Below are 25,279 nucleotides of genomic sequence, written 5' to 3' on the forward strand. Positions count from 1 at the left end.
CACGGTTAGATTAATTGTATATAAATGTGTTTTATGAGTTTCTTATTTACAGAGAGTCATTCAACCAAATCCTAACTAGTTAAAGGACAGATTTGGGACATGATGGCACAATTCTTTATAGGAATTATTGTGGAATGAAGGAGCCCAGTACAAAGAGTTTTTCATAATACTATGACAACCATGAACGGGTGAAGGGTGAGCAGCTATAAAGTTATATTTAATTGAGGGTCTGATTTTTGTTAAAAACGCACCTGCAAAGATCACATTGAGAATGTTGCTCTTCCTATGTCTCGAACAAAGTTGGCTTTTTGTGCTTTTTGTTCATAAAAAGGAGGCTGTGCCTCTGAGCCCAGTAAGAACATAGGGGCATATTTATAGCCCCCTTGCGCCACCTTGTCAGAAGTTAACGTCATTATTTATGACATTAATGTGGCCCAATGAGGCTGAAATCCCGCACCATATTTACAGAGCGGCACAATACATGCATTAAATAATGGGCGTCTATGTACTCTGCCAGAGTAGCGGCAATATTTTGCAGAGTACATCAATAGCGTCAATAAAAATGATGCTATTGCCCCCTACCCTGCGCCATGGCCATGGCCATGGTGCGTATCTTAGATACAGCGCACACATGGTGGTGGTAGCGGGGTGCTAAGGGGCGCAAGGAAAGTGGCGCCGCACGTGGTGCAGTATCGCTTTTCTTACATATGCCCCATACAGTGCTAAAATTCTGGCCAAGGCAAACTATGTAGCTATTCCACAGCCATGTAATGTCCCTGTAACTTTAGTTTTTTTCAGTGAATTCCTAAGGTTTTTTTAAATTCTTTTTTCTAAGTATAACATTCCTGTAGCCTTGTTTTTGTCAGTGAAGTAAGTATCCTATCCTGCCTTACCTCACGTTTTACACATACGGAGTTCACTTTCATGTAGTTTAACACGCTATAAGACTGTCTCATATACAAAAATAGTCAGTATAAATCCAGTGAGATGACAAATTGACACCTATTGGTTCACTCATGGACGTGTTGTCAGGGCTCTGGAGATGGGAAACTCCAATGGTAAAATGTACATATTACTATGAACAAATGCCGTTGCAGTATATGTATTGAACTAAAGTGAAGCACAGGTGTTCAGGAGATAACCTACTTTTAATCTGAAAGAATATACCTTGTTTTTACATAACGTTTGCTGCATCATTTACACGTTGAATCAGTTGATGCATCTGCTCGTTCTTTTGACCTTATAACTAAGTCTGACCCTTAGCTCTGCATTACTTGCACATTGAATCAGTTGATGCATCTGCTCGTTCTTTGGGCCTTATAACTAAGTCTGACCCTTAGCTTCGCATTACTTACATATTGAATCAGTTGATGCATCTGCTCGTTCTTTGGGCCTTATAACTAAGTCTGACCCTTAGCTGCGCATTAATTACGCATTGAATCAGTTTATGCATCCACTCGTCCTTTGGGCCTTATATCTAAGTCTGACCCTTAGCTCCACATTACTTACACATGGAATCAGTTGACGCATCCGCTTGTTCTTTAGGCCTTATAACTAAGTGTGACCCTTAGCTCCGCGTTACTTACACATGGAATCAGTTGATGCATCCACTCGTCCTTTGGGCCTTATAACTAAGTCTGACCCTTAGCTTCGCATTCCTTACGCATTGAATCAATTGGAAAGAGTGACCCTTAGCTCCCCATTACTTACACATTGAATAGTTGATGCATCAGCTCGTTCTTTGGGCCTTATATCTAAGTCTGACCCTTAGCTCCGCGTTACTTACACATGGAATCAGTTGACGCATCTGCTTGTTCTTTTGGCCTTATAACTTAGCTCCGCGTTACTTACACATTGAATCAGTCTTGTTGTGCTGAATGACTAACTGTTCAGTGATAATATGTCCTTCAGTGAGAAAGAATACGAAAACAAGCACAGTGTACAATGTAGAATATTCTCAGCACATTTAACATGGCAGTGTCTGACACTATGATAAAGTCAATAGGCAGCTAAACTGAATACAAAATGTAGTCTGCAATTGGTGAACACTGAACAACTAATCCAGGTGCAAAGTAGTGCAACACAAAGTCAGTGGTCAAAAACACATATTTCACTACAGCCTTATAACTAAGTCTGACCCTTAGCTCCGCATTACTTACACATTGAATCAGTTGATGCATCTGCTCGTTCTTTGGGCCTTATAACTAAGTCTGACCCTTAGCTCTGCTCCGGCGTGGCTCCTCCCATGAATTTTGTGACTTGTCGAGCTCCTATTTTTACCAGAATGAAACCAATGAACCAGCAGATTCTGTTTGAAGAATGCAGTGAAATAGTTAAATCCCACATTGTAGGAAAGTACCATCTTGCCTGGCATGTTACCCCCCATATTTCACTGTATATATGTTGTTTTAGTTGTATGTGTCACTGGGACCCTGCCAGCCAGGGCCCCAGTGCTCAGAAGTGTGCCCTGTATGTGTTCCCTGTGTGATGACTAACTGTCTCACTGAGGCTCTGCTAACCAGAACCTCAGTGGTTATGCTCTCTCTTTGCTTTCCAAATTGTCACTAACAGGCTAGTGAACAATTTCACCAATTCACATTGGCATACTGGAACAGCCTTATAATTCCCTAGTATATGGTACTGAGGTACCCAGGGTATTTGGGTTCCAGGAGATCCCTAGGGGCTGCAGCATTTCTTTTGCCACCCATAGGGAGCTCTGACAATTCTTACACAGGCCTGCCACTGCAGCCTGAGTGAAATAACATCCACGTTATTTCACAGCCATTTACCACTGCACTTAAGTAACGTATAAGTCACCTATATGTCTAATCTTTACCTGGTAAAGGTTGGGTGCTAAGTTACTTAGTGTGCGGGCACCCTGGCACTAGCCAAGGTGCCCCCACATCGTTCAGGGCAAATTCCCCGGACTTTGTGAGTGCAGGGACACCATTACACACGTGCACTGGACATAGGTCAATACCTATGTACAGCGTCACAATGGTAACTCCGAACATGGCCATGTAACATGTCTAAGATGGCATTGGGGAGACAATTCCATGATCCCCGAGTCTCTAGCACAGACCCGGGTACTGCCAAACTGCCTTTCCCGGGGTTTCACTGCAGCTGCTGCTGCTGCCAACCCCTCAGACAGGTTTCTGCCCTCCTGGGGTCCAGCCAGGCTTGGCCCAGGAAGGCAGAACAAAGGACTTCCTCAGAGAGAGGGTGTTACACCCTCTCCCTTTGGAAAAAGGTGTCAGGGCTGGGGAGGAGTAGCCTCCCCCAGCCTCTGGAAATGCTTTGATGGTCACAGATGGTGCCCATCTCTGCATAAGCCAGTCTACACCGGTTCAGGGACCCCCCAGCCCTGCTCTGGCGCGAAACTGGACAAAGGAAAGGGGAGTGACCACTCCCCTGACCTGCACCTCCCAGGGGAGGTGCCCAGGGCTCCTCCAGTGTGCTCCAGACCTCTGCCATCTTGGAAACAGAGGTGCTGCTGGCACACTGGACTGCTCTGAGTGGCCAGTGCCAGCAGGTGACATCAGAGACTCCTTCTGATAGGCTCTTACCTGTGTTGCTAGCCTATCCTCCTTCCTAGGTAGCCAAACCTCCTTTTCTGGCTATTTAGGGTCTCTGCTTTGGGAAATTCTTTAGATAACGAATGCAAGACCTCATCAGAGTTCCTCTGCATCTCTCTCTTCACCTTGTGCCACGGAATCGGCCGCTGACTGCTCAGGAAGCCTGCAAAACCGCAACAAAGTAGCAAAGACGACTACTGCAACCTTGTATCGCTGATCCTGCCGCCTTCTCGACTGTTTTCCTGGTGGTGCATGCTGTGGGGGTAGTCTGCCTCCTCTCTGCACTAGAAGCTCCGAAGAAACACTTTTCAGGGTCCTGGGGTGGGCTATTTTTCTAACCCTCACTGTTTTCTTACAGTCCCAGCGACCCTCTACAAGCTCACATAGGTTTGGGGTCCATTCGTGGTTCGCATTCCACTTTTGGAGTATATGGTTTGTGTTGCCCCTATACCTATGTGCTCTCATTGCAATCTATTGTGACTGTACATTGCTTGCATTGCTTTCTATTGCTATTACTGCATATTTTTGGTATTGTGTACATATATCTTGTGTATATTTGCTATCCTCATACTGAGGGTACTCACTGAGATACTTTTGGCATATTGTCATCTGTGTATTGTGTTTTCTTATGATATTGTGCATATGACACCAGTGGTATAGTGGGAGCTTTGCATGTCTCCTAGTTCAGCCTAAGCTGCTCTGCTAAGCTACCCTCTTCTATCAGCCTAAGCTGCTAGAACACCTCTTCTACACTAATAAGGGATAACTGGACCTGGTGCAGAGTGTAAGTACCCCTTGGTACCACTAAAAACCAGGCCAGCCTCCTACATTGGTTGTGCAGCGGTGGGATAAGTACTTGCAACTACTTACCACTTTGTCATTTTGTACTTTTCATAAGAGAAAAATATACAAAACAAGTTCAGTGTATGTACACTTAACCAAAATGTTTTGCTTTTCTTCTCTTACTTTATTGCTAAGTGCTGAAAAGTACCTCTAAACTTTCAAAAAGTTTCTTAAAAGTTGAAAAAGTTTTTTTTCTGTTTCCTTAAAAAGTTGTGGAACTTTTTCTTTCTTTTTCTGTCGCTTAAACCTTTTTCTATCATTTCTGGTACAGGTCTTACTCTTGATCTGGCCAGCACTGCTTATGACCACCTTAGCTGGAAAGGTGCAAGGAGTCTCTGCATTGATAGAGGTTTAGGGGTAGGGAAGAATCCCTCTAGAGAATTGTTGATTAATATGCTCATTGAAAATGATAAGGCCTTAGGTGGCATATCAGGTGAGAAATTAGCAGATGGTTCACACTCTGTTTCTGGGGTAGCCCCAGTAAGAATGTTAGGTGGTATTCTTCCCAACCTGCCCCTTAGCAGGCCACCTAGCATCACTGGTACTAATGTGAGCTCTCATCACAGTAGGGGTTTCACTCCTGCAGGCCAGGTTGTTAGAGTGCCAACTATTAGGGACAGGTCTCCCTCTGTTCATTCACACCATTCTTCTGTGTCTAAGCATGCCCAACCCACCCACCCTGATGACAGAATGTTAGAAAGGGAGCTCAATAGATTGCCAGTGGAAGAGACCAGGCTGAAGCTTAAACAGCAACAGCTGGCTCTAGACAGGAAAACTTTAGACTTAGAAAAAGAAAGGCAGAGGTTGGGGTTTGGACCCCATGGTGGCAGCAGCAGTATTACAGATAGTAATCCTGTGAAAGAGCATGATTCTAGGAATCTGCACAAGATAGTTCCCCCTTACAAGGAGGGGGATGACATTAACAAGTGGTTTGCTGCACTTGAGAGGGCCTGTGTTGTACAGGGGGTCCCTCAAAGGCAGTGAGCTGCTATCCTATGGCTATCTTTCAGTGGAAAGGGTAGGGATAGGCTCCTTACTGTGAAGGAAAGTGGTGCCAATAATTTTACAGTTTTAAAGAATGCACTCCTGGATGGTTATGGCTTAACCACTGAACAGTACAGGATTAAGTTCAGAGAAACCAAAAATGAGTCTTCATAAGACTGGGTAGACTTTGTTGACCATTCAGTGAAGGCCTGCATTGCACGACCTCCTGAGTTGTCCTCCGGCGGCGTGGGACTCCTTTGTGCAACTTCGGGTGAGCACCGTTTCACTCCTCTTCGTAGTGCCTGTTCCGGCACTTCTGCGGGTGCTGCCTGCTTCTGAGAGGGCTCCTTGTCTTGCTGGGCGCCCCCTCTGTACCCTGATGCAATTGGCGACATCCTGGTCCCTCCTGGGCCACAGCAGCATCCAAAAACCCTAACCGCACGACTTGCAGCTAGCAAGGCTTGTTTGCGGTCTTTCTTCAGGAAAACACTTCTGCATGACTCTCCACGGCGTGGGGCATCCATCCTCCAAAGGGGAAGTTTCTAGCCCTTGTCGTTCCTGCAGAATCCTCAGCTTCTACTGTCCAGTAGCAGCTTCTTTGCACCCACAGCTGGCATTTCTTGGGCATCTGCCCATCTCCGACTTGCTTGTGACTTTTGGACTTGGTCCCCTTGTTCCACAGGTATCCTCGTTTGGAAATCCATCGTTGTTGCATTGCTGGTTTGTGTCTTTCCTGCAGAATTCCCCTATCACGACTTCTGTGTCCTTTGGGGAACTTTAGTGCACTTTGCACTCACTTTTCAGGGTCTTGGGGTGGGCTATTTTTCTAACCCTCACTGTTTTCTTACAGTCCCAGCGACCGTGGTTCGCATTCCACTTTTGGAGTATATGGTTTGTGTTGCCCCTATCCCTATGTGTCCCCATTGCATCCTATTGTAACTATACATTGTTTGCACTGTTTTCTAATACTATACTGCATATTTTTGGTATTGTGTACATACATCTTGTGTATATTTGCTATCCTCATACTGAGATACTTTGGCATATTGTCATAAAAATAAAGTACCTTCCTGCTTCACCATCTGCTGAGGGGAGAGTTCCTCCCCCAGACACATCTCTTTGTGTGGAGCCAGGCCACTTCACACCTCATCGAGTCAGCCTGGCAAGTCTGCCAGAGGCGAGCCAATCAGAGCACAGCAGCAAAAACACTGTATGGCTGAAGTTGTCAACTTTTCAGGTAAAGTTTAAAACTCTTTACCTGGACAAGTTATATTAACTGGAAGTTGTGGGATTTATTATAACAATTAATTTGATACCAAACTTCTGGTATCTGTTACTTAAGGGGACTTTAAAAATTAAAATAAAGTCTCCCCATTCTAGCCTATGGAGGCCATGCACTACAATGAGGGAAAACGAATTTGGCTGTTTTACCTCACCAGTGCTTATAAAACTATTTTTATAAGGTCCCTGCTTATAGTTACATGGCACCCAGCCCTAGGGGCACATAGGGCACATCTTAGGGGTGACTTATATGTAACAATAAGGTAGTTTAAGACTTTGGAACTTCTTTTAATTCCAAAGCCGAATTTGCATATAACTATAGTTTAAAAGCAGCCAGCAAGGCAGGCCTGCCTTTAAAATGACCCTGGGCACCTCAGCAGTGCCCCTATGGGTGCACTACCTATGCTGGGGTCCTTAATCCTACATGCCCTACCATATACTATGGACTTATAGGTAGGTTGACTTAGCCAATTATAATTAGCCTAATTTGCATACTGATTTTACACAGAGCACAGGCCCTGGGACTGGTTAGCAGTACCCAGAGCACCATCAGAGTCAGGAAAACACCAGCAAAAAGTGGAAAATGGGGGCAAAAAGTTAAGGGGGCTCTGCAATCAGCCCTGTTCTCTCACACCATGCATCGAGCTTCACATATCACCCGCTTCCTGACTAGCAGCTAGTGAAGGGAGCGAGTGCCTTCCTTCACCGAGAGAGTTTAGGCACATTCACGGCCTGGTGGGCTGCCTCATTCTGAATGACCTGTGGTCTATTCAGCGAGGACTTGGACAAATATAGAGCGTTACAAAAGTCTTGACGAGATGTGATCAAAGCAACGAGCACTGGCATTCGGAGTTCAGATGGAATAAGATTAAAGATCTTTTTCAAGGTTCTGATAATAAAGAAGCAGGAGCTCACTGTCCTACTGACCTGGGCGACAAAAGTAGGAGTGTTATAACAAATAACTTGCACTAGAGATGGTAGCGGACCACAAGTCTACACCAAATGCTGCACCCCAAAAAACAAGATCTCTGTTTTTTCAGCATTCAGTTTTACACAATTGTCTTTCATCCAGATACTGATGCCATTCATAAGGTGTTTGAGCTTGTCACCTACCAGCAGCTGATTGTCCGATATAGAGATAATAATTTGAGGGTCGTCCGCATAGGATAACACCCGAAAGCTGAAAGAGCGCACCAGTTCAGCAAATGAGGAGACATAGCGACGGAATAATGTGGGGATGAGGGAGGACCCCTGTGGAATCCCACACGGGAGCTTGAAAGCCTCTGCTCTAAAATTACTATAACTGACTAGACCCCATCCATCAGAAAGGAACAAAGAGGGTTCAGAGCAGTGGCCCTCACCCCCACCTAATGTAATCTTTGGACCAGGTGGCACGGTGTGATTGTGTCAAATGCCACTGACAGATCGAACATTACCAATATAGCAGCAACCCCCTGGTCTTCTTGGCAACAAATGGAATCCGCAGCGGCAACCACTACCGACTCCGAGCTTTGACTACTTCTGAAACTATTCTGTGACGGACTTAAGATGTCCTAGGAGGTTTATACATTCATCCAATTCATGGTTTTTATATTTTACAAAACTTTTTGCTGGTAGGGACAATAAAGAGATGGGACAAAGGTTCTGAGGTCCTCTGGGTCCCCATTTGGTTTCTTTCAAAGAGGAATGACTACAGATTCCTTCCAAAGCCAGGGATACACTCCTGTTGTTAATATCTGGTTGAAGACTTTGACCACAATAGTCAAAAGTCTGATCCAGAACAAGTGACTTTAGTTGGGCAGGGATCATCAGGTGATCCTGAGTTCATATTCAAAAGATTTTTAACTTGGAAGGAGGAAATAGGAGGAAATGCGGACAGAACTGTGGGGGTGTGCAGGTGTTAGAAATGAGTTATCAAGTTTGCAGAAGTGTACACCCTTGTCCAAGTAGGGACCACAACCCTAGTCAGGGTAAATCACACACAATCCAAATTATCCTGTGCTCACCCTCTGGTAGCTTGAAACTGAGCAGTCATGCTTAACTTAGAAGGCAATGAGTTCGTGCAATCAATCATGCAGTAAAACAGTGATAGCACCACAATAATAGTCCACACAGGGTTAGAAAAAGATAGGATACATGCCCTACCATATACTAGGGACTTATAGTTAGGTAGACTTGGCCAATTATAATTAGCCAAATTTGCATACTGGTTTTACACAGAGCACATGCCCTGGGACTGGTTAGCAGTACCCAGGGCACCATCAGAGTCAGGAAAACACCAGCAAAAAGTGGAAAATGGGGGCAAAAAGTTAGGGGGCCTCTGCAATCAGCCTGTTCTCTTACACAAGCCCCCCCCCAGCCCACACACCCAGGAGACTCAGCCCAACCCTGGGAGCGTCTTCCTGGCTTGCCAGGCGAGGAAGACAGTGAAGAGAACAGGCTGTCTCTTTGCAGGGCCTACTCTGCTTTACATCCTCCTTCCATGGTCACTCCCTCTGGGTAGTGAATCCTTCCCAACAGTGAAAGGACCCATCTCAAACTGAAACTTTCCTCTAGGGGGGGTCTTCCTCCTCTTTCTCTGCCAACTTGGGTAGTGAGGTGCCCACCTCCCCTATCCTTAACTTTACTAGGGCAACACCTAGCTCAGCCAAAGTGGTCACCCAACATTTGAGCAACCCGACCATGACCAACAGGGTCAGGGGACCTACTTTGCTTTTGGCCCTGGGGTCTCCCTCCCAGGCCAAGTACAGTGCTGCCAGGAAGGCTAGCACCCAGCAGAGGCTACTGACAGCTGTCAGTACCCAGAACCACACCCTAAGCTCTCCACTGACAGGTGGCTGAGCTGCTTTTGGGGCAACTCTGTGGTCCTGGCACCCCTCTTTCTGTCTAGAGTGGGGGGCTACCACTTCCTGTGGCAGACACCCTCCTTCCACTCTCCCTTCTGTCAGTGCAGGGGGAACGCCCTGCATCTGAACAGCTGCCTGACTACTCAGGACTTCCTTGGGGCCAGGTGAGGCCTCACCAGGGCCAACTCTGTTCTCCCCCACTACTGGGGCAGAAGGCCTTTGGCTCCCTGGAACTCTCTTTAAGAGTGGCCCACCCTTCCTTTTCTTCTTTCCTTTTCTTGGGGACCCCTGTCTCCTAACTGTAGGGACTGACCTGACTCCCCAGGACTTTGGGTTGGGGGGGCACCCTGGGCGACCACCCCATCTGGGACCAGACTCACCTCTGGGAGGTCATTGCCCAGGATACAATCTAGGGGGAGGTCAGCACTGACTACCACCTTAAACCAGCCAAGGATACCCTCCCTCTCTAGGGGCACTATGGCTACAAGTTTGGAGGTGATCTCCCCTGTGGCTACCCTGACTTTCCTGGTCTCTCCTAGGACATATATGTCTGGGGTCACTAACCGGTCACTCACTATAGTGTGACTGGCACAGGTTTCTCTCAGGCCAGTGGTAGGGATCCCATTCACCTGAATGGGGTGAAAGGGCCTACTCCCACCCTTAGGGATCACCAGCTTACCATCTGGTCCTGTCTCCCAGCCCAATGCTAGGAGGACTTCATCATCTGAGGAGTCCTTCTCCATGGCTACACTGGACATCCCAGTGCTAACCACCTTCTTTGGACAGGCTGCATCTCCTCTGAAGTGACCTGTCTGCTGACAGTAAAAGCAAGCCTTACTGTCCAAGAGCTTTTTTAACCTTGGGTCTCCCTGTCTCTGCTTGTCAGAGTGGGAGTGGGATTTACTCTCCTCCTTCTTAGGGTTCTGGGGTACAGAGGGAGTCTCTGTGGTGGGCTTACCACCTCCCTCCTTAGGTTTCTGGGGACCTGACCCCCCCTTCTTGGAGTGTCCCCCCTGGGACTTGACAACCACCCTGGTTCTCAACCATTCATCAGCTGCCTCCCCCAGCTCTCTAGGGTTGGTCAGCTTAGACTCCACTAGATGATGGCATAACCTTTCTTGGATACAATTGGTCAAGATGTGCTCTCTCATGATCAGATTGTATAACCCCTCAAGTATTTACTTTGCTACAATTAATCCAGCCCTCTAGTGCCTTAAGTGAGGTGTCTACAAAGTCAACCCAAGACTGGGTACGGACCTTCTGGGTGTCCCTGAATTTTATCCTATACTGCGCTGGAGTCAGACCAAACTTCTTGGTTAAGCACCTCTTCATACTAGGTTGTGAATCTGCCTCCTCCCTACTTAAGGTCAGAAGTCTATCCCTCCCTGAGTTGGGGACCAACTCCCATAACAGTGAACCACAGTATTGAGGCCTAACCCTTCTCATTTGGAGTGCCTTCTCAAAGGCCTCCAACCACTTGTCTATGTCATCCCCCTCTACATAAGCAGGAACCACCCACTTGGGTAATCTGGGGCAAAAAAAACCACCCATAGACACCTCAGCCTCTCTGTCGCTGCCACCATCTCTTTTCTCTTTCATTGCCCACTTTTTCTTTTCTAGGGCCAGCTTCTGTGCCTCCAAAGCTATAAATGCTAGCTGGGCCTCCAATTCTCTTTCCCTGAGGGACAGGTTCTCTCCTCCTGAAGAGACCCCCTTCCCCCAATTAGCTTTGGGTATGACCCTAGTGACTGTGTGTAGTGAGGACCGGTCTTCCACATCCTCACTTAGGGTCAGATGCCCTCCCTCCCCTGAGTGGTTAAAGCTAGCATCCTCCCCTGCTTCTTCCTCCTCTAGAGCTTCCTCTGGGCCTACTTCTTGGGCCTCAGCCCAAGCTGTCAGGGATTTAATCAGGACATGCTTCCTGAGGTCAGTAGTTGCAGGCAACCCCCTTGCAGTACACAACCCCCTAAGATGGACTACTGTCAGTGTGGGTAAGCTAGCCAGATCAAGCTCCATGGTTCCCTAGTTTTGTGTCAACAAAAACTTTTTGCAAAAATTGGAAACAAGAATTTAGAAAAATCACAAAAAGGCAATAACTGAAATTAATCCAAATTAAAAATGAAAAACAATTTTTGCACTAGCACAATTTAAAGCATTTTTAATTTGTTTTACTTAAAACTGTAATGTGATACTGAACACAAGTACAAGATACCACCACTGCGCACCAAAAATATTGCAAAATGGGTTATTGGTAAGGGCAAGTAAGTACCTACACTTAGCAATAGGCCACTAACTTCCACTTAGGTCCAGTTAGGTCTCAGTAAATTAAACCCAGCTCAACCCTTGGTAGCTTGGCAACATGCGACAAGGCTTAATTTAGGAGACAGAGGCCCTCATTACAACCCTGGTGGTCGGTGTTAAAGCGGCGGTAAGACCGCCAACAGGCCGGCAGTAAAAAAAATGGAATCACGACCATAGCGGAAACCGCCAACATAGACAGCCACTTTAACACTCCGACTGCCACGGCGGTACAAACAGCATGGCGGTCACCGCCAACAGACAGGCGGAAGACAATGTACCGCCCACACTATTATGAGAGGCCAATCCACCACCTTTTCCGGGGCGGATTCAACGCAAAGAAAAACACGGCGGAAACAGGAATTGGAAGGGGAAACACTCACCTCTACACAACCCACAAGGAACCAGGACGCCATAGAGCCAGAACTCCAAATCCTTCCTGCGATAGTTTTCCTGCTCCTCTACCAGGAGCACGAACAACGGCGGCGACGACCACAGTGAGTACTGCACCTACAACACAGGGGAGGGGGGAGGGAAAAGAGAGTGACACACACACGCAACACCCCCACCCCCACCCTCACCCACAACAACACACACACCAATACATGCTGAAACAGTAGATTTACACCCCCAAACACCCCCTGGAAGAACGCAATGACAAAAGGAAATGATTGTAACGATTGTAATCAATAAAAATCCATTAGTCAAAACTTTAAATACAGTATAAACAATTATGTACACCAACTATACAAGTCCGGATAGTGCACCATTCAAAGTCCGTGGACCACTGGGCCCAAAATGCATGGGTGAGGCCCACACTCGATACCAAACTGCAAATGGAGAGAACACTGCTGGGGCATCAGATCGAAATGAAACAGAGGGAAGGGGGGGCACCTCAGCCGGATGAGTGCACGACGCCAGCTCCATGAGGGGGCTCCATGCCCATTGATGTATCCTGGGGAGTGCAAAGCCACAGTCTCTCAAGTCTTTCCAGTGGGTGGTTTGCCCACTGCTTTATCCTGGGGAGTGCAAAGCCACAGTCTCTCAAGTCTTTTCAGTGGGTGGTTTTCCCACTGCTTTATCCTGGGGAGTGCAATGCCACAGTCTCTCAAGTCTTTTCAGTGGGTGGGTTTCCCACTGCTTTATCCTGGGGAGTGCAAAGCCACAGTCTCTCAAGTCTCTCTGTGGGTGCTTTGCCCACTGCTTTATTCTGGGGAGTGCAAAGCCACAATCTCTCAAGTCTTTTCAGTGGGTGGGTTGCCCACTGCTTTATCCTGGGGAGTGCAAAGCCACAGTCTCTCAAGACTCTCCAGTGGGTGGGTTGCCCACTGCTTTATCCTGGGGAGTGCAACGCCACAGTCTCTCAAGTCTGTTCAGTGGGTGGGTTGCCCACTGCTTTATCCTGGGAGTGCAAAGCCACAGTCTGGTTCTGGAGGGGGCTTTGTGCCCAGAGTGCTTCATCCTGCCAAGGACTGAGGTAGTGGATGTGATACTCCACTGGTTCTGGAGGGGGCTTTGTGCCCAGAGTTCTTCATCCTGCCAAGGACTGAGGTAGTGGATGCATTTCTCCACTGGTTCTGGAGGGAGCTTTGTGCCCAGAGTGCTTCAGCCTGCCAAGGACTGAGGTAGTGGATGTGACACTCCACTGACGGTGGTGCAAGATGCAAGCTGGCCAGGCTCCTGGAACTGACCACCAGCCTCGTACGACTGACCACTGGGGATGGCAGCCATGTCTGCGGTGGTGCCGCTGGCTCAGGATGTTGAGGGGCCGCTGGCGGTGCTGGCAGCGGTGTCAGTAGCAGCTGTGCTGGTGGCGGTGTCAGTAGCGGCAGTGCTTGCGACGGGCTCTGTGGCATCGGTGCTGGCAGCGGGCTCTGTGGCATCGGTGCAGGCGGCGGGCTCTGTGGCATTGGTGTTGGCGGCGGGCTCTATGGAAACGGTGCTAGCGGCGGTCTTTGTGGCGTTGGTGCTGGTGGCGGGCTCACTGACTGCGGTGTTGGCAGCGGTGTCAGTAGCGGCGGTGCTGGTGAAGGGCTCAGTGTCCGGGGTGCTGGTGAAGGGCTCAGTGTCTGCAGTGCTGGCGGCGGTGTCTGTGGCGGCGGTGCAGGTGGCGGTGCCGGTCTTGTCCGCCGTGCAGGTTGCTGTCGACGTGGACCTGCCTTTGATTTTTTGGCCCTTCCCCACCTTGGATGGTGGCGCAGCTGTATTCCCACTTTCCACTTTTGTTTTGCCTGAGCCCTTGGTGGCAGGTGTTTTCGCCTTCTCCCTCCGGGATGAGGGCAACTTTTTCTGTTTTGGAGGTTGGGAAATGTCCTTGCCCTCGCTCCTTGGGACACTGGCAGCCCTGTTGGTTGCCGCACTCCAAAATCCCGCTATTGCTGGCACCACTGTGCCCGGTGATGTGGTGGCTGAGGTGCTGGGTTGGGGCCTGGAAAGGCGGGCCCTAGGGGACGGACGGGAGGAGGGAGGTGTAGGGAAGAGGTCAACATTTGATAGGAAAAGCTTTTTAGACACACTGGGACGGGTAGATGGAGGGTGTTTGGGAGTGGAGGAAGAGGTAGTGGATGTAGGAGGTGTACGTTTGCTGGCTTTGGGTGAAGGTGCGTGGGCTGGAGACTTGTGAGGTGGATGTCTGTTGGGTGGGTGTGTGACTGCGTTTGTGTACTTTGGGAGTACTCACAGACACACTGGGGGAGGACACGGGATGTGTGAATGGTAGTGGGGGTGGTGAGTGAACGTGAGCAGTGTGTGGTGATGGTCGTGCTGGTGATTGAGGTAGTGGCTGAAGATGTAGTGCATGCAGGTGTGAGTGGAGACGAGACAGGGATGGAGGAGGGAGACGTGGAGGAGGGGGACTGTCTTATCCAGGTGACTGGTGACACCTGTCCGGTATAAGTCAATAAGGACGCTCAATGAAGGAGCACACGCCAATTATAAATACAATTTAGCTTTACTAGAATTTCAGGTAAATGTATGCTAAACTAGAATAAGAATAGCAATGAAAAGCATCTATTTATATATGAGTACACTACAAAGAGCATCTATGCATATATATAAGCAAAGAGTTCATTGACAGATATAAGCTTTGATTAACTGTATACCAAAATGCATCCCACTAGGATGTTCAGAAAGCAAAATATAAACAAGCTGAATACTTCAGATTATAAACACAGTGCAGGCATAATAATCAATCATAATAATAGAGCAGAGAAACAAAGGCCTTTCATCCCTATGTGGAACTTAACTTAGTTCACGAAATGCTGGGAAGCCCTCTACCGCCCGCCTGGACCTCTCCCCTCTCAAGCATCACAGTCTCTAAACAGCAAACAGGGAGGCAGCACTGGGTCTGGAGATGGCAACTTTCACAACCCCATCTGCGAGCTTCAAATCCCTCACCCGCACTTCAGTGCTTAAATAACTCAAAGCTTGGATTCTATCCCCGTCTGGCATTTTCTAGCTATGTTATCAGCACTTGTGTCCTGGCTGCTCTGCCCTTCCCCAGCCATTGTTTTCATTCCATCTTCTCCCTGTACTCTCGTTCTCAAGGTTGAGACGGAGTCTCCTACACAAACAAGCTTGAAACTAATATCGTGAACTTTTCCACATTGTTCGGGTTTCAGCAGGCATTACGCTCATCTACATTGCTCAAGCTAATTAACCCTTTGCGTCACAATGTCTTCCACACCTTTTCCTATACTGATCAGGGACACAGTGGAGGCAGTGGATGTTGTTATGTCTGCATGGGTATGGTGCTTGTGGGATGTGTGGTGCTTATGTTTGCCTGAGCCACCCTTGTGTGTTGAGGTGTGTGCATGCTGGTCTGATGGTGTGCTTGGGATAGGCTGAGGTACAGGGTATTGGGTCTGGGTGGAGGAGGTTGGAGGGAGGAGGCTGGACACAGGGACAATGGCTGCCATCAGTGCAGAGGCCAGAGCCTGAAATGCTCGCTGTTGGGCTGCCTGGCCAGAATGAATGCCCTCCAGGTATGCATTTGTTTGTTGCAACGGCCTCTCTACACCCTGGATGGTATTCAAAATGGTAGACTGCCCAACAGTGAGGGATCTCAGGAGGTCAATAGCCTCCTCACTGAGGGCAGCAGGGCTGACTGGGGCAGGGCCTGAGGTGCCTGGGGCGAAGGAGATGCCCACCCTCCTGGGTGAGCGGCCACACGACACACGCTGAGGGGCTGCTGGGAGGGCGGTGCTGGCAGGGGGGGTGGCTGCTGTACCTGTTGATGTGGTGGGCACAGAGGAGCCCCCCACCGCAAGGGAGCTCCCATCAGAGGAGGAGTCGGTGTCGCTGGTCTCTGCTCCTGTCCTCGCTGTGGAGCTCCCCTCGCCCCCCGTCCCACTGGTGACTTCAGACTCCGGGAGAAAGAAGAAAAGACATGTTCAGTGCATGCAATACTGCTACCGTTGGCAGACACTACAGACACAGCAGCCCTCTGCACTATGCCGTGCACTTAGAGTTCCCTAATTAATCACAGGGACATGGGGTACAAGGCCTACGCCCGATTGCTGCACACATGGAAGTCACAGGAGCCTGACTAGGTGTAGAGGGCTCTTACCACTGGTGGGGCTGGGGTGCCACATAGCCTGCCTCACAAAGGGTCCTTGCCTACAAAGCTCGCCCTGGTCTAGGGTAACCCACTGCCCACCTCTCCTACCCAGACCCCTCCTAATGCGCACAGAGTCAGATGGATGTGACGGTACTCACCCCCTTGTGGCTGCTGTGATGCCCTCAAGCGCCCATCCACTCCGGATACGCCACTGCCAGGATCCGGAACATGAGGGGGGTCATGGTGAGAAGGACACCCCTCCCACATTGGGAGGCCATCCCCAGCTGGGCCTCCGCCGTCTTCCTGCTCCAGCGGCGAATGTCCTCCCATCTTTTCTGGCAGTGGGTGCTCCATCTGTGGTGGACCCCCAGGGTCCAGACCTCCTTGGTGATGGCACACCAGATATCCTTCTTTTGGTGGGCGCTGACCTAGAGGAATAGTACAGGGGAAAAGGATGATCTTTAACCGTCCGGACCGTTACAGTCATTGGCCCACGTTCCCACCCTTACCCTGACGCACATACACTCACCGTCCGCTCATGCAGGCCTCAGTCACCCCGCCCGTATCTTCCATCCACACCACTCCAAACAGGCATTGCCCATCCACCATGCTCACAGTGTACTCACCTGTTTGTCTGGAGGACCGTAGAGTAGCGTGTACTGAGGGAGGACCCCATCCACTTACTTCTCCAACTCCTCCGAAGTGAAGGCAGGGGCCCTTTCCCCAGACACATGAGCCATCATCGCTTCCAGACACAGGTCACAGCAGCAATTGCAGTGTAGGTCCTCTCCTGTTGAATGTCAGGTATCAAGTGAGTGAACAGAGAGAAAATGGCAGTCACGTCCGCAGCGGTGCATACCGTCACCGCCGGCGTACATCGTCATTGGCTCCTGGGACCCATAGGGCCCAATGTTAACCAATGCAGGATTGCGCCGCGGTCTTCGCTCGCCTACCGCAGTGGTGTACAACGCCAGCGCAGTTACCTCATATCCCCTTGTCCCACATTACAGGTCAGGCAGCCGCCATTTCAGGTGGCCACATGGTATTATTTTTAAATGCGTCACACATATCTAGGCCTTGCATACACACACTGACAGGCACATCGCGGATTGACAAATGTGTGCAATAAATTCATTTTTTACTACCTCAGTGTTGGCTGACTCTGTGCTCGCTGATCTCGTCCATAGGGCACGTCCGCTGGGGCAGGTGAGGAGATGGCAGCATCCTCCGGTGTACAGACCACTGGTGGACCTGTCGACAATGGAAGACAGACACATCATTATCACTTACAGATTTGATCGTGCCACAATCCAGGAACTTTGTGCCCAGTTGGAGCCAGACCTGATTTCAGCTATCCGCCATACCACAGGAATCCCCCCTCTAGTGCAGGTCCTGTCAGTACTCCATTTCCTGGCAAGTGGGTCTTTTCAAACAACAGTGGCCATTGCATCAGGGATGTCCCAGCCTATGTTCTCAAACGTGTTGTCCAGAGTGTTGTCTGCCCTGCTGAAACACATGCGCATCTACATCGTTTTCCCTCAGGTGGAGGATTTGCCCACAGTGAAAGGTGACTTCTATGCCCTGGGACATATCCTCAACATCATAGGTGCCATTGATGGGACACATGTGGCCTTGGTACGCCCCCGCAGAAGTGAACAGGTGTACAAAAACAGGAAGAGCTACCATTCAATGAATGTGCAGATGGTGTGTTTGGCCGACCAGTACATCTCCCATGTGAACGCCAAGTTTCCAGGCTCAGTGCATGAAGCTTACATTTTGAGGAATAGCAGCATCCCTTATGTGATGGGGCAACTCCAGAGGCACTGTGTGTGGCTAATAGGTGAGGACAAGAACCTTATACATGTGCCAGTGTGTGGGGAACCGATTGTCCTGAGGTCCCAGATGGGCCAGGCTGGTCATCTAGATCCAGTTGGACAGAGCTGCTGTCATCACTGTGGGCCTCTTCTGTGGGGGGAGTGGACATGTCTGGAACCTCCTGTCCGGTGATGTTGGGTAGGGGTCCTGCAGGGGTGTAAAGGCATGATTATTGCATCTGTGTGCGCCATCGTGTGCAATGGGTGGGTGACCCTGTACCCCAGTGCTTACATTCTTGTCTAGGACCTTGTGTGATATTTGGTTTGGTAATCTGTGTGGGTATCTGTAGTGGACATGCTTTGGTGATGGGTGTGCATTCTTTGGTGTTGGATGCAGGGCTTGGTGTTGGGATGGGTGGTTTGTGATAGTGGGACATATGTGAGGTGTTGGAGTGATGGGGTGAGGGCGGGAGTATGTGATAGCATGCAGGTAGGGTGGGGGATGTAATAGTTAATATTTGACTTACCAGAGTCCATTCCTCCTGCTACTCCTGCGAGGCCCTCAGGATGCAGTATAGCCAAGACCTGCTCCTCCCATGTTGTTAGTTGTGGGGGAGGAGGAGGGGGTACGCCGCCAGTCCTCTGAACTGCAATCTGGTGTCTTGAGACCAAGGAACGCACCTTCCCCCGTAGGTCGTTCCACCTATTTCTGATGTCATCCCGTGTTCTTGGGTGCTGTCCCACTGTGTTGACCCTGTCTACGATTCTGCGCCATAGCTCCATCTTCCTAGCAATGGAGGTGTGCTGCACCTGTGATCCGAATAGCTGTGGCTCTACCTGGACGATTTCCTCCACCATGACCCTGAGCTCCTCCTCAGAGAACCTGGGGTGTCTTTGCGGTGGCATGGTGTGGTGTGGGTGATGTGTGAGGTGGTGTGTGTTGTGATGTCTGAGGGGATGTGTTTGTGTGTGTTGTGTGAGGTGCGTGGATATTGTGTGAGTGATGGTGTTGTGTGCCTGTGGATGCTAGTTTGTTGATGGTGGTGTCTCTCTGTGCTTCGTTCTCAATTTTTGTCGTAGGGGTTTGTGGGTGATGTGGGTGTGTGTTTTATATTGTATTGAGTGTGTGGGTGTGGTGTGTGTATGTGTATCAGGTGTGTGTATTTCGATTTGTCCAGTTTGGTTGTGTTTTGTAAATGTGTGTGTATTTTGAGTGCGGCGGTGTGGACCACCAATGGAATACCGCGGTTGAAAGACTGCCGCATGGATTCATGGGTCGTGATAGTGTGGGTGCATTCCTGTTGGCGTGACCGTGGAGGTTTTGTTATCGCCAGTTTATCACTGACCTTTGGTGGACTTGTGTGGGTGTCTAGATTTTGGCGGATTCCAGCCTGTGGGTCGTAATAGCTGTAGCGGATTTCCGCAGCCGCAGCGTTGTGTGTTGGCGGTCTTCTGCATGGCGGTAAGCGGCATTTGCCGCAAATTTTATAATGAGGGCCAGAGTGTAAAGCATTCAAATATCACAAAACAAATCACTTTATAAAAATAGATTATATTTTTATCTTTCAAATGACACACAAACGAATAAAATCGGATAAGGGGAACCGGAGATATGAATTTTGAAAGAATTATTGCTTTGTAGCACATAGAAACAAAAAGCGCCAATCTGGTCATCTGGTCGCACCTTGACCGGGGCAAAGTCAAAGTTTAAGGCCGACCGCGATGGAGCCCGGCTCGGCTACAGGCCATGGGAGGCCTCGGTCATAAGTTTACCTCGTTTTTCTGGAGATTTTCTTCAGCGGGACGAACCTGCCAGTCCAATCTGACCTCCTGGAACTCTTCTTCGGAAACACGTCGCAGGAGCCCTCGGTGGAGATTTTTACCTTCAGACTTAGTTGTTTTTTTGAGGTGAAAATCCTTCGACCGGGGCACACCTGAATCTTGATCTGACGTCCTTGGAGCCCTCCTCGGATTCGCTGGCTGGGAGGTCCCGGTCAACTTCCTACGTTCGGGCGTAGTCTCTTTTATGGAGATTTTCTTCACCGGGGCGAACATGCAAGTCAGGCCGGGTCGCGGTTGAGGCAAGCTGGCTAGAGTTGCCGCAGCAGGTCGGTCCCTCTCTGGAGCTTTTTTCAAAAGTTCTACAAACTTCTACAAACTTCTGGATCTTCTTCCAGATGTTCTTTTAAGGGTCTTTTGAGGTCCACAGCTCACCCCAAGGTTCCAGAAGCTCTGAGATGCCCCTTGAGGGTGCGGACTACAACTCCCAGAATGCACCTGGTGCAAACTCCTTTTTGGCCACTGGACAGTGGTCAGCTGGTTGGTTTCTTCAGGAGTTGGTGCAGGGGACTCTGGTTAGCTATTTTTCACACGTAGCAAACAGGGAGTCCCTCCTTGAACCAGTTGAAGCAAGGCAAAGTCCTCCTTGTGGTGAAGCCCAAGTGTGCAGCTGGTGCAGTCCTTCAGAGTGCAGGGTCCAGGTGCAGGCCAGGGGTCCAGCAGGGCAGTCCTTCTTCTTCTGTAGTTCTTCCTGGTAGGGATCTGGTAGGGAACTGAGGTGTGGGTGCAGGTCTGCCAGTTGTATCCTTGCTCCTGGGTGAAAAACAGGGGGGTCCTGGTTCTCCAATCAGGGGCAGGGACCTTCCCCCTGTGATGGCCACTTCCTGGGAAGTGTGGCAAAAATCATTCCCAGGGAGCAACATTCTTCAAAAATCCATCATGGCTGAAGGTGATTTTTGGAGGTTACATGTGGCTGAGCCCACCCACTGGTGTGGCTAAAAATCCTAAACACACCCCTCTCCTGATCTAATCGCGAGGGCACCTAATTGTCTGGGTTTGCAAGATGTGAGGGTGTTGCTGGGTTGCTCCAAATATCCTTCTCTGCCTTTGAAGACCAGTTTGGCAGCTCTCCCCCTTCCTGCTTCACCATCTGCTGAGGGGAGAGTCCCTCCCCCAGGCACATCTCTTTGTGTGGAGCCAGGCCACTTCACACCTCATCAAGTCAGCCGGGCCAGGCTGCCAGAGGCTGGCCAATCAGAGCACAGCAGCAAAAACACTGCAGGGCTGAAGTTGGCAACTTTTCAGGTAAAGTTTAAAACTCTTTACCTGAACAAGTCAAATTAAATCCCACAACTGGAAGTTGTGGGATTTATTCTAACAATTAATTTGATACCAAACTTCTGGTATCTGTTACTTAAGGGACTTTAAAAATTAAAATAAAGTCTCCCCATTCAAGCCCATGGAAGCCATGCTCTACAATGAGGAAAAAACTAATTTGGCTGTTTTACCTCACCAGGGCTCATAAAACTATTTTTACAAGGTCCCTGCTTATAGTGGCATGGCACCGAGCCCTAGGGGCACACAGAGCACACCTTAGGGGTGACTTATATGTAACAATAAGGTAGTTTAAGACTTTGGAACTACTTTTAATTCGAAAGTGGAATTTGCGTATAACTTTAGTTTAAAAGCAGCCAGCAAGGCAGGCCTGCCTTTAAAATGACACTGGGAACCTCAGCAGTGCCCCTATGGGTGCACTACCTATGCTGGGGTCCTTAATCCTACATGCCCTACCATATACTATGGACTTATAGGTAGGTTGACTTAGCCAATTATAATTAGCCTAATTTGCATACTGATTTTACACAGAGCACAGGCCCTGGGACTGGTTAGCAGTACCCAGAGCACCATCAGAGTCAGGAAAACACCAGCAAAAAGTGGAAAATGGGGGCAAAAAGTTAAGGGGGCTCTGCAATCAGCCCTGTTCTCTCACACCATGCATCAAGCTTCACATATCACCCGCTTCCTGACTAGCAGCTAGTGAAGGGAGCGAGTGCCTTCCTTCACCGAGAGAGTTTAGGCACATTCACGGCCTGGTGGGCTGCCTCATTCTGAATGACCTGTGGTCTATTCAGCGAGGACTTGGACAAATATAGAGCGTTACAAAAGTCTTGACGAGATGTGATCAAAGCAACGAGCACTGGCATTCGGAGTTCAGATGGAATAAGATTAAAGATCTTTTTCAAGGTTCTGATAATAAAGAAGCAGGAGCTCACAGTCCTACTGACCTGGGCGACAAAAGTAGGAGTGTTATAACAAATAACTCGCACTAGAGATGGTAGCGGACCACAAGTCTACACCAAATGCTGCACCCCAAAAACCAAGATCTCTGTTTTTTCAGCATTCAGTTTTACACAATTGTCTTTCATCCAGATACTGATGCCATTCATAAGGTGTTTGAGCTTGTCACCTACCAGCAGCTGATTGTCCGATATAGAGATAATAATTTGAGGGTCGTCCGCATAGGATAACACCCGAAAGCTGAAAGAGCGCACCAGTTCAGCAAATGAGGAGACATAGCGACGGAATAATGTGGGGCTGAGGGAGGACCCCTGTGGAATCCCGCACGGGAGCTTGAAAGCCTCTGCTCTAAAATTACTATAACTGACTAGACCCCATCCATCAGAAAGGAACAAAGAGGGTTCAGAGCAGTGGCCCTCACCCCCACCTAATGTAATCTTTGGACCAGGTGGCACGGTGTGATTGTGTCAAATGCCACTGACAGATCGAACATTACCAATATAGCAGCAACCCCCTGGTCTTCTTGGCAACAAATGGAATCCGCAGCGGCAACCACTACCGACTCCGAGCTTTGACTACTTCTGAAACTATTCTGTGACGGACTTAAGATGTCCTAGGAGGTTTATACATTCATCCAATTCATGGTTTTTATATTTTACAAAACTTTTTGCTGGTAGGGACAATAAAGAGATGGGACAAAGGTTCTTGAGGTCCTCTGGGTCCCCATTTGGTTTCTTTCAAAGAGGAATGACTACAGATTCCTTCCAAAGCCAGGGATACACTCCTGTTGTTAATATCTGGTTGAAGACTTTGACCACAATAGCCAAAAGTCTGATCCAGAACAAGTGACTTTAGTTGGGCAGGGATCATCAGGTGATCCTGAGTTCATATTCAAAAGATTTTTAACTTGGAAGGAGGAAATAGGAGGAAATGCGGACAGAACTGTGGGGGTGTGCAGGTGTTAGAAATGAGTTATCAAGTTTGCAGAAGTGTACACCCTTGTCCAAGTAGGGACCACAACCCTAGTCAGGGTAAATCACACACAATCCAAATTATCCTGTGCTCACCCTCTGGTAGCTTGAAAGTGAGCAGTCATGCTTAACTTAGAAGGCAATGAGTTTGTGCAATCAATCATGCAGTAAAACAGTGATAGCACCACAATAATAGTCCACACAGGGTTAGAAAAAGATAGGATATTTATCTGGTTAAAATAAGGTAAAAACCATAAAGATTTAATAATCACAATTTGAGATATCACTTTTGCAAGATTAAAAAGTCTTAAATGTTAGAAATCAACAGTTGTCTCTTGATTACACAAAGTACCTGGTTTGCGATAAAAATAACACGCATGGAGACCGCAGAGGAGGAGGTGCGTGGAAAAATAAGGTGTGCATTAGATTTTCCGATACTGCACAGATGATGTGTCCTTTCCTTCCACGCTGCAAGGGGCTTTGTGTTGTTTCTCGGCGTGCAGTCTTGGTTCCTCACTGCGATGCAGGAAGCTTTTGGATGCCCAGGGATGAGGCGGGAAAATACTGGGCGCGCTGGAAGAAGTCACAGGCGTTGCTCCAGTAGGACGATGCAACAAATTTCCTGTCGCACAGCAGGTGCTGCGTAAATTTTCCACTCGGGGAATCGGCTGCGTCATTCTGGGTCGGCTCTGTGCCGATCCGGTAGAGCTGTGTGTCAAATTTCCGGTTGCACGGCAGTCACTGCATTGAATCTTCACTCGGGAAGTCAGGCTGCGTTGTTCTGGTTCACCTGTGTGGCGATCCCTCAATTGCAAATGGTTGTGCGGTGTTTCCGGCAGGCTGTGTGTCAATTTTCCATTCACAAGAAGTTTCCTGAAGAGATGAAGGGGGTGATTCTGACCTCGGCGGTAAAAGCCGCTTACCGCCGGTCAGAAGACCGCCACAATACCGCCGCGGCCGCGGTCAGCCGCCACGGTCATTCTGACCCACAACTGCCAAACCTCCAAAAATCCGACCTCCATTGCAGTCCGCCACATCAGCGGCCCGCGATAAACTGGAGATGACCAAACCTCCACCGCCACGCCAACAGAAATACGCCCATGCCATTACGATCCACAAATCCATGCGGCGGTCTTTCAAACGCGGTAGTCTATTGGCGATACACACCGCCGCGGTCAAAATACCCACACCTTTACAAAACACTACCACATTGGACAATTTGAAATACACACACCTGATACACATACAAACAACACTCCCACACATCCAATACAATATAAAACACACACCCACATCACCCACAAACCCCTACTACCAAAAATCAGAGACGAAGGAGAGAGAGACACATCAGAGAATAGAGAGCCAGACACACAGAGGCACACTACAACATCACACACACCACATAGTAGCACAAAGCACCACACACCAACACACTCATCAACACATACACCACCCCACACCTCATCCACACCACCCCATGGCACCACAAAGACACCCACGCTTTACGGACCAAGAACTCAGGGTGATGGTGGAGGAAATCCTAAGAGTGGAACCCCAGCTCTTCGGCTCACAGGTGCAGCACACCACCATAGCAAGGAAGGCGGAGCTATGGCAGCGGATCGTGGACAGGGTCAACGCGGTGGGACAGCATCCCAGAAATAGGGACGACATCCGCAAACGATGGAACGACCTACGGGGGAAGGTGCGCTCGATGGTGTCACGACACAACATCGCGGTGCAGAAGACTGGCGGAGGACCCCCATCCACCCCACCAGAATTCACAGCATGGGAGCAAGAAGTATTAAACATCCTGCATCCTGAGGGCCTCGCTGGAGTACCCGGAGGAATGGACTCTGGTAAGTCCTATCTCATATACTTCATCCCCCCCACCCCACCAGCATGCCAACCCACACCCCCACCCTCACCCCCAACCCACCATCACACATCATCCCTGAGAATGTATCCCTAGCACAACCCACCCAACCCCTCACCAACCCTTGCATGCCACCACAAACATTGGACACCCATTACC

General features: G+C 49.1%; 1 protein-coding gene and 1 pseudogene across 1 annotated transcript in view; one reads left to right on the forward strand and one right to left on the reverse strand.

The window, feature by feature from the left end:
- The window catches only part of LOC138287298 (zinc finger protein 271-like), a 160,742-nt pseudogene that overhangs the window by 53,289 nt on the left and 82,174 nt on the right, over nucleotides 1–25,279 (reverse strand).
- The window catches only part of LOC138287296 (zinc finger protein 271-like), a 102,954-nt gene that overhangs the window by 10,519 nt on the left and 67,156 nt on the right, over nucleotides 1–25,279 (forward strand). The window lies entirely within an intron of this gene.

This window comes from Pleurodeles waltl, chromosome 4_1, assembly GCF_031143425.1.
Source record: "Pleurodeles waltl isolate 20211129_DDA chromosome 4_1, aPleWal1.hap1.20221129, whole genome shotgun sequence".
Lineage (NCBI taxonomy): Eukaryota > Metazoa > Chordata > Amphibia > Caudata > Salamandridae > Pleurodeles > Pleurodeles waltl.